The 16695-nt window shown below is 42.5% G+C and overlaps 1 protein-coding gene and 1 long non-coding RNA gene across 8 annotated transcripts in view; one reads left to right on the top strand and one right to left on the bottom strand.

The window, feature by feature from the left end:
- The window catches only part of LOC129050485 (uncharacterized), a 215986-nt gene that overhangs the window by 33619 nt on the left and 165672 nt on the right, over nucleotides 1–16695 (top strand). For all 4 annotated transcript variants that reach the window (XR_008514131.2, XR_008514133.2, XR_008514132.2 and 1 more), the window contains exon 4: nucleotides 3200–3287. This is a non-coding gene — a long non-coding RNA (uncharacterized LOC129050485). The remainder of the gene's footprint in view (nucleotides 1–3199; nucleotides 3288–16695) is intronic.
- The window catches only part of ZNF609 (zinc finger protein 609), a 231322-nt gene that overhangs the window by 85859 nt on the left and 128768 nt on the right, over nucleotides 1–16695 (bottom strand). The window lies entirely within an intron of this gene.

Below are 16695 nucleotides of genomic sequence, written 5' to 3'. Positions count from 1 at the left end.
GAAGTCAAGGGGAAATGAAGTTTAAAGAAGAAAATGGGGTAGTGTTAAAGAAACTTAGCAAGAAGTTCTAGTTGCATAAAAAAGTAGGGCCCAAAGGCTAAACTGTCCTGGGTAAAGAAAAGCATGTGAGGTGAAGGGAAGATAATTAGAATTTATTGCATGCCTACTGTGTGCCAGGAGTTCTACATGTTATCTTATTAAATCTCATAACACTCCTTTGAAGTAAATGATAGCTTTTTTGATAGAAAATAAACAGAGCTGCAGGAAGGTTAACTGACTTGCCTGCAATTACCTAGTTATTAAGTGACAGGGTCAGGATTTGAACCAATGTATGCCTGACTTTGACGCTTATTCTCTTTTCCATTATACTATGCTACTGCAAAGAAGCTTAGAAGGCCAAGGAAGGAGAGAACAAGTAGTTCACAAGTGATTTGTTTAGATCCTGTTCTAGGATTTTGCTGAAGATCACTGTTAAGCACCATGTATGGTCTGCAATTTTGAAAATTTGAACGTTTGCCTATCTGTAGTCTTCTGGTATGCTCCCATTTAGCAGAATACTCTAGACAATAGGATCACTGTGTGAAAATTCTTCTCAAATATGATTAATTTGGACTTAAATGTTTGAGTTCAATAAAACTCAAGGTGCTATGTCAGACAGAAAAGAGGGTACTTGTTATTTAGTAGTCCTCTGCTTAAGCACATTCATCTTTTGTAAAAAGGACAATGAAAGGTTGTTCAATAATTTTATTTATTTTTAGATCTTGATTTGCACATTAATTTTGGTAAATCCTTAGGTATGAGTCTTAGTTCTACCCTCACTAGCCCTATTACCTTCCTCAAGTGATTTAAACTTTCCACATGAGTGTGTCATCGTCTGTAAGATGGGGATTTAACTATCTTACATGGCTGTTGGGAATAGAAGAGATGAGGCCCATAGACCACTTAGCACACTGTCTGCTTCAGTTCATGCTCAATAAATGCGATAACAATTTATTTGTCTCCTTCCTCAGCCTCATCGTCCACTAATGCTCTCCTCCCACTTTATGCTCTAGGTTTCATGGGAAGAAAGGGCTTTATTGTAAAATAATATTATTTTACATAAAAAATTAATGGCAATGTTCAACTAGAGTGGTGGCATCAGGAACAAGAGGGCCAAATCACAGGACTTGGCAACCTGTTGGGTAAGGAAGAGGCATAACACAGAGGACTGTGTGGGGAACAAATGGGAGAAGGTGATGGCTGAACTGCATAAGCTGCATCATAAAATGGCTCTGATTTTTCAGTACAAATATACTCTGAAGCAGAACTGAAATCATAAAGCAGTCAAGCCTTGATAAACTAAATTTCGCTCTACAACGACTCCTTAGAGCAAACCTCTTCTAAAACAGACCAACAAAACCCAAAATGCCAAATAACAAAGACTATATAAATTTAGAATTTTGTAGAACATACTTAACATATAGAGCTTATAAAAATTAAGAGAGGCAATTAATTTTTCTTTTTTTTCTTTCTTTCCCTTCCTTTCTTCCTTCCTCCCTCTTCTCCCGCCCCCACCTCCCCATCCGTGCTTTCGTGCTTTCCTCCTCCTCCTCCTCCTCCCCCTCCCCTCCCCCTCCCCGTCCCCTCCCCCTCCCCCTCCCCCTCCTCCTCTTCTTCTTTTCTTCCTTCCTTCCTTCCTTCCTTCCTTCCTTCCTTCCTTTCTTTCTTTCTTTTCTGAGATGGGATCTTGCTCTGTTACCCAAGCTGGGGTACAGTGGCACAATCTTGGCTCACTGCAAACTCTGCCTCCCCGGTTTAAGTGATTCTTGTGCCTCAGCCTTCGAGGAGCTGGGACTACAGGTGTGCTGCCACCACACCTGGCTAATTTTTCTTTTTTTTTTTTCTTTTTTTGAGACACAGCCTCACACTGTCGCCCAGGTGCAGTGGCGCATTCTCTGCTCACTGCAACCTCTGCCTCCTGGGTTCACGCCATTCTCCTGCCTCAGCCTCCTGAGTAGCTGGGACTACAGGTGCCTGCCACCATGCTCGGCTAATTTTTTGTATTTTTAGTAGAGACAGGGTTTCACCGTGTTAGCCAGGATGGTCTCGATCTCCTGACCTCGTGATCCGCCAGCCTTGGCCTCCCAAAGTGCTGGGATTATAGGCATGAGCCACCGCACCTGGCTAATTTTTCTATTTTTAGAGATGGGGTTTCGCTGTGTTGGCCAGGCTCGTCTTGAACTCCTGGACTTATCTGCCCGCCTTGGCCTCCCAAACTGTTGGGACCACAGGCATGAGCCACCGTGCCTGGCCACAGTTTCATTTTAGATTAGATTAATTGGCAAACAAATAATAATAGAAGTGAACAAAGGACTGCAAGTATCCTGCCCAGGGAATAACTGCCAGAGGGAATAGAGATGACTTAATGCTGGAGTGGACCTAAAGAATAAGTAGTAGTTTCCCAAGAAAAGAAGAAAGCATATTCCAGGCAGAAGGAACAGCCTCTTCAAAGGCACACAGGCATGAACAAACACAATGTATTTAAAGAACAACAAGCTGCTTGGTTTGGTTAAAGAGTACAGGGAGAGTTAAATTGGGACTTAACCTTGCAGGTATTAAGAAGCCACTGAGGAATGAAAGAAAGGGTATGATGCTATTGTATTTGTATATCCAAAGGTAAAATTAATACAAGGAGGAGAGTAAACTAGAGAGATTGAAAAGGAGGGCTCCTAGGAATAAAAACATAAGTAAGAATGATCAGAAGTAGGGGGATAAAGGGAAGAACCCAAGAGACATGCAGGACCTATAAGCAGTTTGACTTTGCAAGGCGTCAGACATGTAGGTAATCAGTAAAGGAATTAGGTATGATTAGAATTTCTGATTAAGATGGCTGCGAGATGATTTATTGCACAAATATTTACTGAGCAACTAATACATGCCAGGCCCTAGTCTAGGCACTGAGAATACAGCTATGAACAAACAGACAAATATCTCAGTCTTTGGAGCTTAAATCTAAGTGAATGATAGTCCATCACTGAAAGAAAAAGAAAAAAAACAGCATTGGTTTTGGTTTGGAGGGAGGGTGCAGAGATTAATGCAATTAGGTGTTTTTAAAATTTTTTACTTTTTTGTTTGATATCTTCTCAAAAACCAACCAACCAAACAAACAAACAAAAAAAACAAACCACCACAAAATAACTTTTTTTTTTACTTTGCTCAGTTGCCAGCACTACAGGAAAGAGAAGCCTGGAAGTACATTATGGGAAAAGAAGTAGATAGGTCTTCAGTGTAAAATCTGAAGGGGTCATGTGAGTATTTTTAAGGATTCAATAATATACATAAACACAAGTAAAAACACAGTATATTTCCCATCTATTTGGCAAAGATGAGAGAGTTGAACATATCCCAGTTGGTAAGAGTATGTAAAAACAATAGGGACTCTTATGCAGTAGTTGGTGCCCTCTCTAGAGGGCGGTTTGGTAATATGTATCAAAATATAAAATGCACATGTTCTTTTGTCCCAAAATTCAATTTCTAGAATTTGTATCAAGAAGATAACAGGATATATACATATACACAAAGATGTATGATGGACAGTTTTCTTCAATGTTGTTTTTAATAGCAAAACCAAAAAATAAAAACCACAAAACCAGAAACAATCTATATGTCCATCATAGCATAGATCCCTATCTACATCAACGACATATCTACAACATATTTTTCAGTGAATTAAAGGAAAAAGGAGTATGATGCAGCATGTACTATATTGGCCCATTAATGTTAAATTTAACTCTATTTTTTGTTTGAGAAGTGTTAAAAAATTAAAAAATTAAAGATAAATAAAAATAAATTGATCTATACGTAAGTATATACAACTCATAAAATGCATAGATCAGCAGACAGAGGCTGGATGTGGTGTCTCATGCCTGTAGTCCCAGCACTTTTGGAGGCTGAAGCAGGTGGATCACTTGAGGCCAGGGGTCTGAGACCAGCATGGACAACATGGTGAAAACCCGTCTCTATCAAAAATACAAAAAATTAGCCAGGCGTGGTGGTGCATACCTGTAATCCCAGGTACTTGGGTGGCTGAGGCACAAGAATCGCTTGAATCCGGGAGGCAGAGTTTGCAGTGAGCTGAGACTGTGCCACTGCACTCCAGCCTGGGTGACAGAGCAAGACTGTCTCAAAACAAAACAAAGCAGATAGAATTAGAGGTTTAGATCTGGAAGGATGTTCTAGCCATCATGTCTATAGTAATATTCTAGATGATTTTAACTTTCTCTTATGTTTTTTGGCATTTAATTTTTCATTACATTGATAATTTTTCTAGTTTAAAATGCTCTTTTTATTTTGAAAGAAAAGGAAGGAATATTTATATACATAGTGAAGGCTTACTATAAGGGTAGGGTAGGTAAGGGAAGAGATTGAGAATAGTGTGACATATAAGTAGATGGGGGAGGCAGAAGGGTAAGGACATTAAGTCAGAAGATCCACTGCACAGGTCACTGGGTGGTCCTGTGAGCTGGGGATGGGGCAGTATCTCTGTGACCTTCCTAAAGCAGATAGATATTCATAACCTAAAGATAGCCTGTATTCATTTGATTCTGGTTGTCTAGAACCAAGCAGCATCTTCCACATTTATGCAAATATGCAAGATCTTTGTTGAGAAATAAACAACAATATCAAACCCCTCTCTGTGGCAACCAGAATCCTATCTGGAACAGGGCCAGAAAAAGCCATGTTTTCAGCACTTCAGAGAAACTGCCGCTGCTGCTTATCAAATTAAAATGCAAAGCAGATCACTCCAGTGTCACTGGGAACTGTCAGAAAGGGATTATGGTTCCCACCCCAAGGATGCAGGTCAGCTAAACAATACCCATCTTCCTGTGCTGAGAAGGAGAGAGAAGGAGGAGAAAGATTAGGCTTGTTTCCAAATAGCAGTCCCTCCTGCTTGTTACCGTGGTAACCTCCTTTCCCTGAGCTGCTCTCATTTGTCTCTCTCTGCCTGACCTTCATGTTGCTTTGACAGTAACTGAGGAGGAAAAGGTGCCCGTCTGCCAGCTAAGCACTCAAGCTGAGGGCACTGAGCAAGAAAAAGAGGCACTCAAAGTCCCTCTCATTCTAGACTTTAAACTGTGACCTCAGAGTGATGAGAGTCCTGAAAGAGGTTTCTGGTGGCCCTTGTCATTCCATCCTTCCTCCCCTGTGCTCAGGGCCATCTCATTTCTTTGATATACCCTTTAAGTGTCAGGAATCTGGTCAGAGTCAAGTGGGTAGGTGAGAAGTCACAGAGAAGAGAAAAAACAAGGCATGACAAGCTGAAGAACAGGGATAATAAAATATTAATTCAAAATTGCCTGAGACAACTGTCAGCATAGCAGTTAAGTACAGCTTTTAGTTTCCCTTTCTCTTCAGGATTTGTGCCGTATTTTCAGTCAGTAGAGGTGTAACGGCAATTAAGGTACTTGGGGCAGGGCTGGTGAAAGGGTGCAAATAGTGCTTTTTAATGTTTTTCAAGCCTAGGATAACACAGAACCCAACCATTTAACAAATAATTATCGAGTACTTCTTATGTGTGGCTCCTATGTTATACACACTGAGTATAGGTGGTAAATGAAAGGGACTGGTAAGTAAATACAAATTAGATATAAATTAGAAACTGCTATTAGAAAACAAATAGGTCATGTGATAAGAGAATAATGAGAAGGGAGCTACCTTGGGTAATCAGAGATGGCATCTCTAAGGCTGGATTTAAACTGAGGCCCGAAACATGAGAAGGAGCCATCCATGTGAAGAGCCAAGGGATAAGCACTATAGGCAGAGGGAACAGCATATGCAAACTCCTAAGGCAAGAAAGAGCTTGGCATAGAACACGGTGGCTCACGCCTGTAATCTCAGCACTTTGGGAGGCTCAGGTGGCCGGATCACAAGGTCAGGAGTTCGAGACTAGCCTGGCCAATATGGAGAAACCCCATCTCTACTAAAAATACAAAAAAATTAGCCGGGCATGGTGGTGCATGCCTGTAATCCCAGCTACTCCGGAGACTGAGTCAGGAGAATTGCTTGAACCTGAGAGGCAGAGGGTGCAGTGAGCTGAGATCGCACCACTGCACTTTAGCCTGGGGCAACAGAGCAAGACTCCGTCTCCAAAAGAAAAGAAAAAGAGCTTGGCATATATTTATATATTTGAGGTCCATATTTCATTTCATATTACTAGACACACCATGGAAAAACAAGTCTGCTGATTCTAGAAGCTCAGGAGGCTGAGGGAATGGGCAACATTAAAACAGCTAGCCAAATGTTATCCAGTGATTTCACAAATAATTTATTTATTAAGCTACCAATCATGAAGATACTATGATCTATGGACAGCCCACTTATCCAAAGTCTGAGAAAAATAAGAGCTATGATGGTGGGGTCAGTTTTCTGTCAATAGCAGTCACTGTCATTCCAAATGACACTTACCATGAGAGCAGGGCTGATTTCCATTACTTAAATGGCATCCTCAAACCCATTTAAGACTTTACCCCAAACCTCCTTAAAGTGATTTACACATTGGAGTAATTATCTTATAAAGGAGGTGGGAAGGGGCCAGGTTTTAGTCCCAGTTTTTTTACCATTTATCTGAATAACCTTAAGTAAGTCACTTCACTTCTCCAAATTTCAAGACATGAGGTAGTTGGATATTATGACCCCTACAATATCCCTAAGGATACTGTATTAGGACTCGTTCAGCTAGAAATGATAGAAAAACCACTGCCAACCTGACTTAAAAAGAGAATTCAGTGGCTCTCGTGTAACTGAAAAAGTCCATATCAGACATGGCCTGATGTAGGGGCTCAAATGATGTCTTGGGGCCCAATTTCAAACCCTCCCTCTCTTGGTGTTTTCTCTGGCATAGCTGCATTGTCAGCCAGGATCTTCTCCTAGGTGGCAAGGTGGCTGTAGCACTTCAATTTTTTTTTTTTTTTTTTTTTTTTGAGACGAAGTCTTCCTCTGTCACCCAGGCTGGAGTGCAGTGGCATGATCTCAGCTCACTGCAACCTCTGCCTCCCGGGTTCAAGTGATTCTCCTGCCTCAGCCTCCCGAGTAGCTGGCATTTCAGATGCCCACCACCATGCCCAGCTAATTTTTGGTATTTTTAGTAGAGACGGGGTTTCACCATGTTGGCCAGGCTGGTCTCAAACTCCTGACCTCAGGTGATCCACCTGTCTTAGCCTCCCAAAGTACTGAGATTACAGGCATGAGCCACCACGCCCATCCCAAATTTTATAAACTCACAGCTCCAAACCCAGTAGAAAGAGACACATTCTTTTCTAATCACACTAACAAAAATCCTTATAGTCATTCTGATTGGACCAGCTTCTGGAGTTTAAAATCAATGACCCTCAAAATCTTTACATTTTGTGACCAGGCGCAGTGGCTCATGCCTGTAATCCCAGCACTTTGGGAGGCTGAGGCAGGCAGATTGCTTGAGCTCAGGAGTTAGAGACCAGGCTGGGCAACATGGTGAAACCCGGTCTTCAACAAAAATACAAAAAAAAAAAAAAAATTAGCCAGACTAAAAAAAATTACTGAGGTGGCTGAGGTGAGAGGATCACCTGAGCTCAGGAAGTGGAGGTTGCAGTGAGCTGAGAGCACGCCACTGCACTCCAGCCTGGGTGACAGAGTGAGACCCCACGTCAAAAAAAAAAAAAAAAAAAAAAAAAATTTTTGAGCATATGTTCTCCAAGTCTTTGCCTTTTCTGGTTTTAATTTAAAACAAACAAACAAACAAAAAAACAAAACAAAACATAGCGCATATGTAGTTTTTGTCTGCCCAGAATCCCTCTTTTCTGCAGAAAACTGCCTTACTCCCACTCCATGTGTTCCTAGTAAGATAACAATTACAGTGCCCTTTCAGCTACCTGGCTCTGGGAGTGGGTTCAGTATCAACCTATTCTTTCAGTTCTTCTAAAGTAAACTGCTGATGGAATATTTCTTTAGTCTTTCAAGAGGGCAGAGCCATGCTTCTTCCTTAATATGTGTGTTCATGATATAAAACCCTTCAAATCTCTCCTAATCTTAAAAGTATTAAATGTTTACATCTTCCTCAAACATAATACTTGATTGACAGTCAAGGAGTTCCAACACAAAACTATTAATATGGCGAGACAGCAAACACTAACTCTTCTTATCCACTCAATTATACTATGAAATGAGTTATGGTTGAATCATCAGAATGTTCTGGAATGGCCGGGTACAGTGGCTTACACCTGTAATCCCAGCACTGTAGGAGGCCAAGGCGGGTGGATCACTTGAGTCTAGGAGTTTGAGACCAGCCTGGGCAACATGGTGAAACCCTGTATCTACAAAAAAAATGTAAAACATTAGCCAGGTGTAGTGGTACGCACCTGTAGTCCCAGCTACTGGGGAAGCTGAGGTGGGAGGATTATGTGAGTCTGGGAGGCGGAAGTTGCAGTGAGCTGTGATTGCACACTCCAGCCTGACGAGAGAACAAGACCCTGTCTCAAAAACAATAAAGAGAACATTCTGGATGACTCTTATTTCTCCTAGAACAACTAGATTTTTCAGACTATGAAAGATTATCAGAATTTTACTGCATCATGAACGTTTTTGTGTCAATTAGCTATAACTTAAAACATTATTTTTATTTTATTTATTTATGTAATTTTTTGAGACAAGGGTCTTGCTCTGTTGCCCAGGCTGGGGTGCAGTGGCACAATCCCAGCTCACTGCAACTTTTGCCTCCTAGATTCAAGCGATTCTCCTGTGTCAGCCTCCCAAGCAGCTGGTATTTCAGATGCCCGGCTAATTTTTTTTTTTTTAAGTAGAGATGGGGTTTCATCATGTTGGCCAGTCTGGTCTTGAACTCCTGACCACAGGTGATCTGCCTGCTTTGGCCTCCCAGAATGCTGGGATTGCAGGCCTCGTGAGCCACCATGCCTGGCCAACTTAAAACATAATTTTAAATGCTTGAACAGAATTATTACCATTATTATTTTTTTGAGACAGAGTCTCACTCTGTCATGCAGGCTGGGGTGTAGTGGCGAGATCCCAGCTCACTGCAGCCTCCACCTTCTGGGTTGAAGCAATTCTCGTGCCTTAGCCTCTCAAGTAGCTGGGATTACAGGCACCTGCCACCAGAGCTGGCTAATTTTTTTGTATTTTTAGTAGAGATAGGGTTTCACCAAGTTGGCCAGACTGGTCTCAAATTCTTGGCCCCAAATGATCCATCTGCCTTGGCCTCCCAAAGTGCTGGGATTACAGGCATGAGCCACCATGCCCAGCCGAATAGAATTATTTTGAACAAACCAACCACGATTCATTTGACCAATTAACTATAGATGGATATTTAGGTTGTCCTAATTTTCACTTGTATAAACAAGGCTGAGAGAAATATCTTCTTTTTTTTTTTTTGAGGCAGGGTCCTCCCTCTGTTGACAGGCTGGAGTGCAGTGATGTGATCACGGCTCACTACAGCCTTGACCCCCAGAGCTCCAGTGATCTACCTCAGTCTGCCAAGTAGCTGAGACCACAGGCACATTCCACCAGCTGATTAAAAAAAGCCGGTTGTGGTGGCTAACACCTACAATCCCAGCACTTTGGGAGGCCAAGGAGGGTGGATCACCTGAGGTCAGTTTGAGACCAGCCTGGCCAACATGGTGAAACCCCATCTCTACTGAAAATACAAAAATTAGCCGGGCGTGGTGGTGTGTGCCTGTGGTCCCAGCTACTTGGGAGGCTGAGGCAAGAGAATCACTTGAACCTGGTGGGCGGTAGGTCGAGATTGTGCCACTGCACTCCAGCCTAGTGACAGAGCAAGACTCTGTCTCAAAAAAAAAAAAAAAAAAAAAAAAAATTATTTTTAGTAGGGATAGGATCTCACCATGTTGCCTAGGCTGTTCTCAATCTCATGGGCTCAAGCGATCTACCCACCTCAGTCTCCCAAAGTGCTGGGATTATAGGCATGAGCCACCATGCCTGGCTGAGAGAAATATCTTTGCACCTGTTTCACTAGTTTCATAGGGTGAAGTCCTACATATAAGCAAGTAAAAGGGTATGAACATTTTAAGGCTTTTTTTAAAACATGTTTTATAGAGACAGGGTCTCGCTTTGTTGAGGAAGCTGTTTTTGTTTGTTTGTTTGTTTGTTGAGATAGAGTCTCTCTCTGTTGCCCAGGCTGGAGTGTAGTGGCGCGATCTTGGCTCACTGCAACCTCTGTCTCCTGGGTTCAAGCGATTCTCCTGCCTCAGTCAGCCTCCCGAGTAGCTGGGACTACAGGCGCGTGCCACCACACCCAGCTAATTTTTGTATTTTTAGTAGATACGGGGTTTCACCACGTTGGCCAGGATGGTCTCGCTCTCTTGACCTCATGATCCATCCGCCTTGCTCTCCCAAAATGCTGGGATTGCAGGCGTGAGCCACTGCACCTGGCCTCAGAGGCTGGTCTTGAACTCCTGGCCTCAAGCAATCCTCCCACCTCAGCCTCCCAAAGTGCTGGGATTACATGCATAAACGAGCATGCCCGGGCTTTAAGGCTTTTTGATACATACTACTCAACCAACTTCCAGGCTCTCTGGAACTTAAAGAAAACTCTATGGTATTGCCTACATTTCCAGGGTAGTTTATTTACTCTTCTCAGGACCTTTTTAAGGTATTATCAGAAATGTACAAAGTTTTCTACTTTTGAACTTATTTGTCTTTATCTTCAAGGGATAACATTTTGTGTTTGTTTTTAATGCCAACAAACACAAAATGGTTATGGTCAGTATAACCATTACCTTGTAAACTGACATTGAAAGCTACTGCTCTTATCTTAAGGAGGTCTATATTGATTTCTGGATTCCTTTCCTGGGTTACATGACTACTTAAAACCCAGATATATATATATATGCATGTATATGTGTGTGTGTTATGTGTAGGTAAAATAAATATATATTTTCTATATATGAAGGCCAGGTGGCTCACGTGTGCAATTCCAGCACTTTGGGAGGCCGAGGTGGATGGATCATCTGAGGCCAGGAGTTCAAGACCAGCCTGGCCAACATGGCGAAACCCCAACTCTACTAATACAAAAATTAGCTGGGTGTGGTGGCACATACCTTTAATCCCAGCTATTCAGGAAGCTGAGGCAGTAGAATCACTTGAAACCAGGAAGCAGAGGTTGCAGTGAGCTGATATCGTGCCACTGCACTCTAGCCTGGGCAACAGAGCAAGACCCCCTCTCTAAAAATAAATAGAGAGCAAAAGAGAGAGAGAGATCAATTTATCCCATATGCTCTCTCCCCTACTAATATGTATGACCTTATATTTATCCATAGATAATATTAAAATAGTTCCGACCCAAAAACTTCAATACTGAGCACAATTTAAATCCCTCTTAAACCAGGACAATAAAAGGCTAGATTTCCTAGTATACAGGTTGGGAGTTCAGATTTCTAATCAGCAGGCAGTTGGCAGCCAGGAAAGATTTAAGTTCATAAATGAGGACCATGTGCAGTGTTTTTTCTTACCTTCTCCATCCAGCCCAAATTCAGCTCTTCAACTTTCTAGCAAACTTGAATAATGTTTTGCTTTAATCACAATGAGTATGATCAACCATACCACATCTAATTTTTTACCAGTATCCATTAGTCTCAATTTTCACTATCGCTTATCTGTGAATACGATCAAGAGCTTTCCAAAAGCATCGAGTTTTTCCTGCCAGATCTCTATAATCTCTTTAACTGTCTGGGTCTGTTTACAATATGTAAAAATTTTTAGCCATTTAATTTATAATTTTAATCTTATAGAAAGAAAAATCTCACAAAAAAGTATATTCCTGAGAAGCTCCATAGATGTGGACTACTTTAGGAAGAAGTAGAGGAGGGCCTTGGTTAAGAACAGATGAGATAAGGAAAGAAAGACTATTCAAATAGAAGTAAAGGGGATGAAGATAAATAGGAGATAATGATTACGACAAATGGACTTTGAAGATAGCTATCTTGGCTTTAAATAGATCCTCCACTACTGGCTGTGCAACTTTAGGCAAGTTATTTAACTTCTTTAAGCCACAATTTTCTCGTTAGTAAAATAAAAATTATGCTAGTGTGTATTGCATAGAGCTACTGCAATAATTAAATGAAATATATAAGAAGCATTTCACATTGTTGCCTGGAACATAGTCTGATAAAATCCTGCTGCTGCAGTTTCTGTTGTTATTAAATGTGCCCTAGGGATCCTCCAAAAGGGCTTCATCCACTGACCTTTATCTCAGAACTATGATTAGCCTGATATCAGTAGCTCTTTTCAGGCTAAGAACAGGTCAGAAGTTGGCTACTAAACCATCAATTAAAAAAATCAATTGAGTTCTCCTTTTTTAGCTTCTCAAGACCACCCTTATTTCAGGTTGGAACATGTCCACACAAGACAGGGACATCCTCCACAATTCCTGTACCAGTCTACACAGAGCTCCATCAGAAGAGCTAAAATGGAACTAGCTAGTGTTCATTTGAGCAATCCAGGACCAAATTCAGGAGATAAAGTCCCCAAATAACATTCTGATGTGTAAACCATCTCTCCTATTTGGGTAGCTGAGACATTTTCTTGGTTGCACTATTAAGACTGAGGGCCACAGCCAGGCGTGGTGGCTCATGCCTATAATCCCACCACTTTGGAAGGCTGAGGCAGGTGGATAACCCAAACCCGAGGTCAGGAGTTTGAGACCAGCCTGACCAATATGGTGAAACCCCATTTCTATTAAAAATATAAAATTAGCCAGACGTTGTGACACATGCCTGTAATCCCAGCTACTTGGGAAGCTGAGGCAGGAGAATTGCTTGAACCCTGGAGGCAGAGGTTGCCATTTGCCATTGCACTCCAGCCTGGGCAACAAGGGCGAAACTCCATCTCAAAAAAAAAAAAAAAAGACTACGGGCCAGGCATGGTGGTTCATGCCTGTAATTCCAGCACTATGGGAGGCTGAGGTGGGAGGACTACCAGAGCCCAGGAGTTTGAGACCAGCTTGGGCAACAAAGTGAGATACCATCTCCACAAATAACAAACAAAAAACAAGATTGAGAAAGAGGTTGCCACAATCTCTAGTAGTCTCTACAGCCTTCCTCTTCCCCTTCTTTTTTTTTTTTTTTTTTTTTTTTTTTTTTTTTTTTTTGAGATGGAGTCTTGCTCTGTCACCCAGGATGGAGTGCAGTGGCGCGATCTTGGCTCACTGCAAGCTCCGCCTCCTGGGTTCATGCCATTCTCCTGCCTCAGCCTCCAAGTAGCTGGGACTACAGGCGCCCACCACCACGTCCGGCTAATTTTTTTTTTTTGGTATTTTTAGTAGAGACGGGGTTTCACCATGTTGGCCAGGATGGTCTCGATCTGTTGACCTCGTGATTCACCTGCCTCGGCCTCCCAAAGTGCTGGGATTACAGGCGTGAGCCACCGCCCCCAGCCCTTTTTTTTTTTTTTTTTTTTTTTTTTTGAGACAGCGTCTTGCTCTGTCACCTAGGCTGGAGTACAGTGCTGTGATCTCAGCTCACTAAAACCTCTGCTCAAGTAATCCTCCTACCCCAGACACTTGAGCTGGGACTACAGGTGCATACCACCATAACTGGCTAATTAGAAAAATTTTTTTTGTAGAGACAGGGTCTCACTATGTTACTGGCTGGTCTCAAACTCCTGAGCTCAAGCAATTCTCTGGCCTCAGCCTCCCAAAGTGCTGGGATTACAGGCATGAGCCACCACACCAAGCCCTAAATCTTCTCTAAATACAAACTGGTATGACTATCAAAAGCAGCTATCCTTAACAGCACTACTATTAACTTGAGTTTTATTACCTGTATCCATCAAAATGAGAACCTCTACATTCAGACAGGCATTTTCACTGCCAAATAGGAATCTCTTCAAAATGCTAGGACTTAGATAAAAGCAGCACCTAAACCCAATGACTCTGGACTGACATCAGGCTTAGAGTCCAAGCATGATAGGTGTTGAAAAAAAAAAATCAGTTTTTTTTAAGAATGTATGTAGAGACAGAGTCTCACTATGTTGCCTAGGTTGGTCTCAAACTCCTGGCCTCAAGAGATCCTCCTGCCTCAGCCTCCCAAAGTGCTGAGATTACAGGTATAAGCCACTACACCTGGCTGAAAATCACAACTTTTGAGCCCCACAGAAATATGTGTACTACAAATACACCCAGCCTCTCACAATCATTAAAAAAAAAAAAATAAGAGCTAGCAAGAAATTAAATAAATCAAGCCAAACTGCAAGAATGGAGGGAGAGAGCATTATATATCAAAAATGTCATTTTTGCATTTCTAACAAGTACATATGACAAAAAAAAAAATGCTTCTAAACATGATTGCTTCTGATTCCACCAGTCTAAAGAGAAACTCCCAGTAAAGTTTCACTGTGATAACAAGAGAATCAATGCAGAAATATCTGTTCTTCCTCAAATTAAGGTTTTGCTTACCTGTAAATCAAAGAATTTAGTTTCTCTTCTCCTACAGAAAGAGGGAAAAAACATGAAGTCCCATTCAAGAAGTTCTCATTTCATTATAGAGACAGTCCCTGACTTAATAATGGTTCAATTTATGATTTTGACTTTATCATAGTGCGAAATATACATAGAGTAGAAAACATACTTCTCACTCATGCCTGTGATCCCAGCATTTTGGGAGGGAGGATGAGGTGGGAGGACTGCTTGAGGTCAAGAGTTTGAGACCAGCCTGGGCAAGATGGCGAGCCACTTTCTCTAAAAACCAGAAACTTAGCCAGGTGTGGTGGCACATGCCTACAGTTTTAATTACTTGGGAGACTGAGGCAGGAGGATCACTTGAGCTCAGGAGCTGGAGGGTGCAGTAAGCTATGATTGTGCCACTGTACACTGGCCTGGGTGACAGAGCGAGCAAGACCCCACCTCTGAAAAATAACACTGGGGTCAGCGCAGTGGCTCACACCTGTAATTCCAGCACTTTGGGAGGTCGAGGCTGGTGGATGGCTTGAGCCCAGGAGTTCGAGACCAGCCTGGGCAACATGGCAAAACCTCATCTTTACAAAAAATATAAAAGAAATTAGGCTGGGCACGGTGGCTCAGGCCTGTAATCCCAGCACTTTGGGAGGCTGAGGCAGGCAGATCACTTGAGGTCAGAAGTTTGAGACCACCCTGGCCAACATGGTGAAACCCCGTCTCTGCTAAAAATACAAAAATTAGCCAGGTGTGGTGGCGCACACCTGTAATCCTAGCTACTCAGGAGGCTGAGGCAGGAGAATCACTTGAACCCAGGAGGTGAAGGTTGCAGTGAGATGAGATCACGCCACTGTACTCCAGCCTGGGTGACAGAGCGAGACTCCATCTCAAAAATAAAATAAAATAAAATAAAATGAAATGAAATAAAGAAATTAGTTGGGTGTGGTGGTGTATGCCTGTCCTCCCGCTACTTGGGAGGCTGAGGTAGAAGGATCTCATTGAGCCTAGGAGGTTGAGGCTGCAGTGAGCTGTGATTGAGTGAGTGAAAGCCACTGTACTCCAGCCTGGACAACAGAGTAAGACCTTATCTCAAAAAAAAAAAAAAAAAAAAGTAAGCATATTTCTGGAAAGGAAAAGAAAAAACAAACCAAAACACCCACATGCAACAAAACACTATACAATCGAACAAAATTATTTATTTCTTTTTTCTGAGACTAGGTCTCACTCTGTCATCCAGGCTGGAACGCAGTGGCATGATCATGGCTCACTGCAGCCTTGACCTCCTGGGTTCAAGTGATCTTCCCTCAGCAATCCTCCTGTCTCAGCTTCCCGAGTAGGTGGGACTACAGGCATATACCAACATGCCTGACTAATTTTTAAATTTTTTTGTAGAGAGGGTCTCATTATGTTGCCCCAGGCTGGTCTTGAACTCCTAGGCTCAAGTGATCCTTCCACTTTGGCCTCCCAAAGTGCTGGCATTACAAGTGTGAGCCACTGGCCTGGCCATTATTTCTTTCTTTTTTTTTTTTTTTTTTTGAGACGGAGTCTCGCTCTGTTGCCCAGGCTGGAGTGCAGTGGCGCGATCTCGGCTCACTGCAAGCTCTGCCTCCCAGGTTCACGCCATTCTCCTGCCTCAGCCTCCCGAGTAGCTGGGACTACAGGCACCTGCCACCACACCCGGCTAATTTTTTGTATTTTTAGTAGAGATGGGGTTTCACTGTGTTAGCCAGGATGATCTCGATCTCCTGACCTCGTGATCCACCCACCTTGGCCTCCCAAAGTGCTGGGATTACAGGCATGAGCCACCGCGCCCAGCCCTATTTCTTTTAATTTATTTTTTAGAGATAAAGCCTCGCTCTGTCACCCAGACTAGAGTGCAGTGGTGGAATCATAGCTCACTGCAGCCTTGAATTCCTGGGCTCAAGTGATCCTCCCTCCTCAGCCTCTGGAGTAGCCAGGACGACAGACAGGTGCCAAGACCCTGGGTAATTTTTATTTATTTTTTATAGAGACAAGGTCTCATTATATTGCCCTGACTTGTTTCAAACTCTTAGCCTCAAGTGACCCTCCCACTTCAGCATCCCAAGTGTTGGGATTACAAGCTTGAGCCATGATGCCCAGCCTGCTTTATGGTGTTTTTTTTTTTTTTGAGACAGAGTCTTGCTCTGTCACCCAGGCTGGAGTGCAGTGGCGCAATCTTGGCTCACTGCAGCCTCTGCCTCCTGGGTTCCAGCGATTCTCCTGCCTCAGCCTCCTGGGTA

Source organism: Pongo abelii, chromosome 16 (genome assembly GCF_028885655.2).
Source record: "Pongo abelii isolate AG06213 chromosome 16, NHGRI_mPonAbe1-v2.0_pri, whole genome shotgun sequence".
NCBI classification, from domain to species: Eukaryota; Metazoa; Chordata; class Mammalia; order Primates; family Hominidae; genus Pongo; species Pongo abelii.
This window is presented reverse-complemented; position numbering and strand designations above follow the sequence as displayed.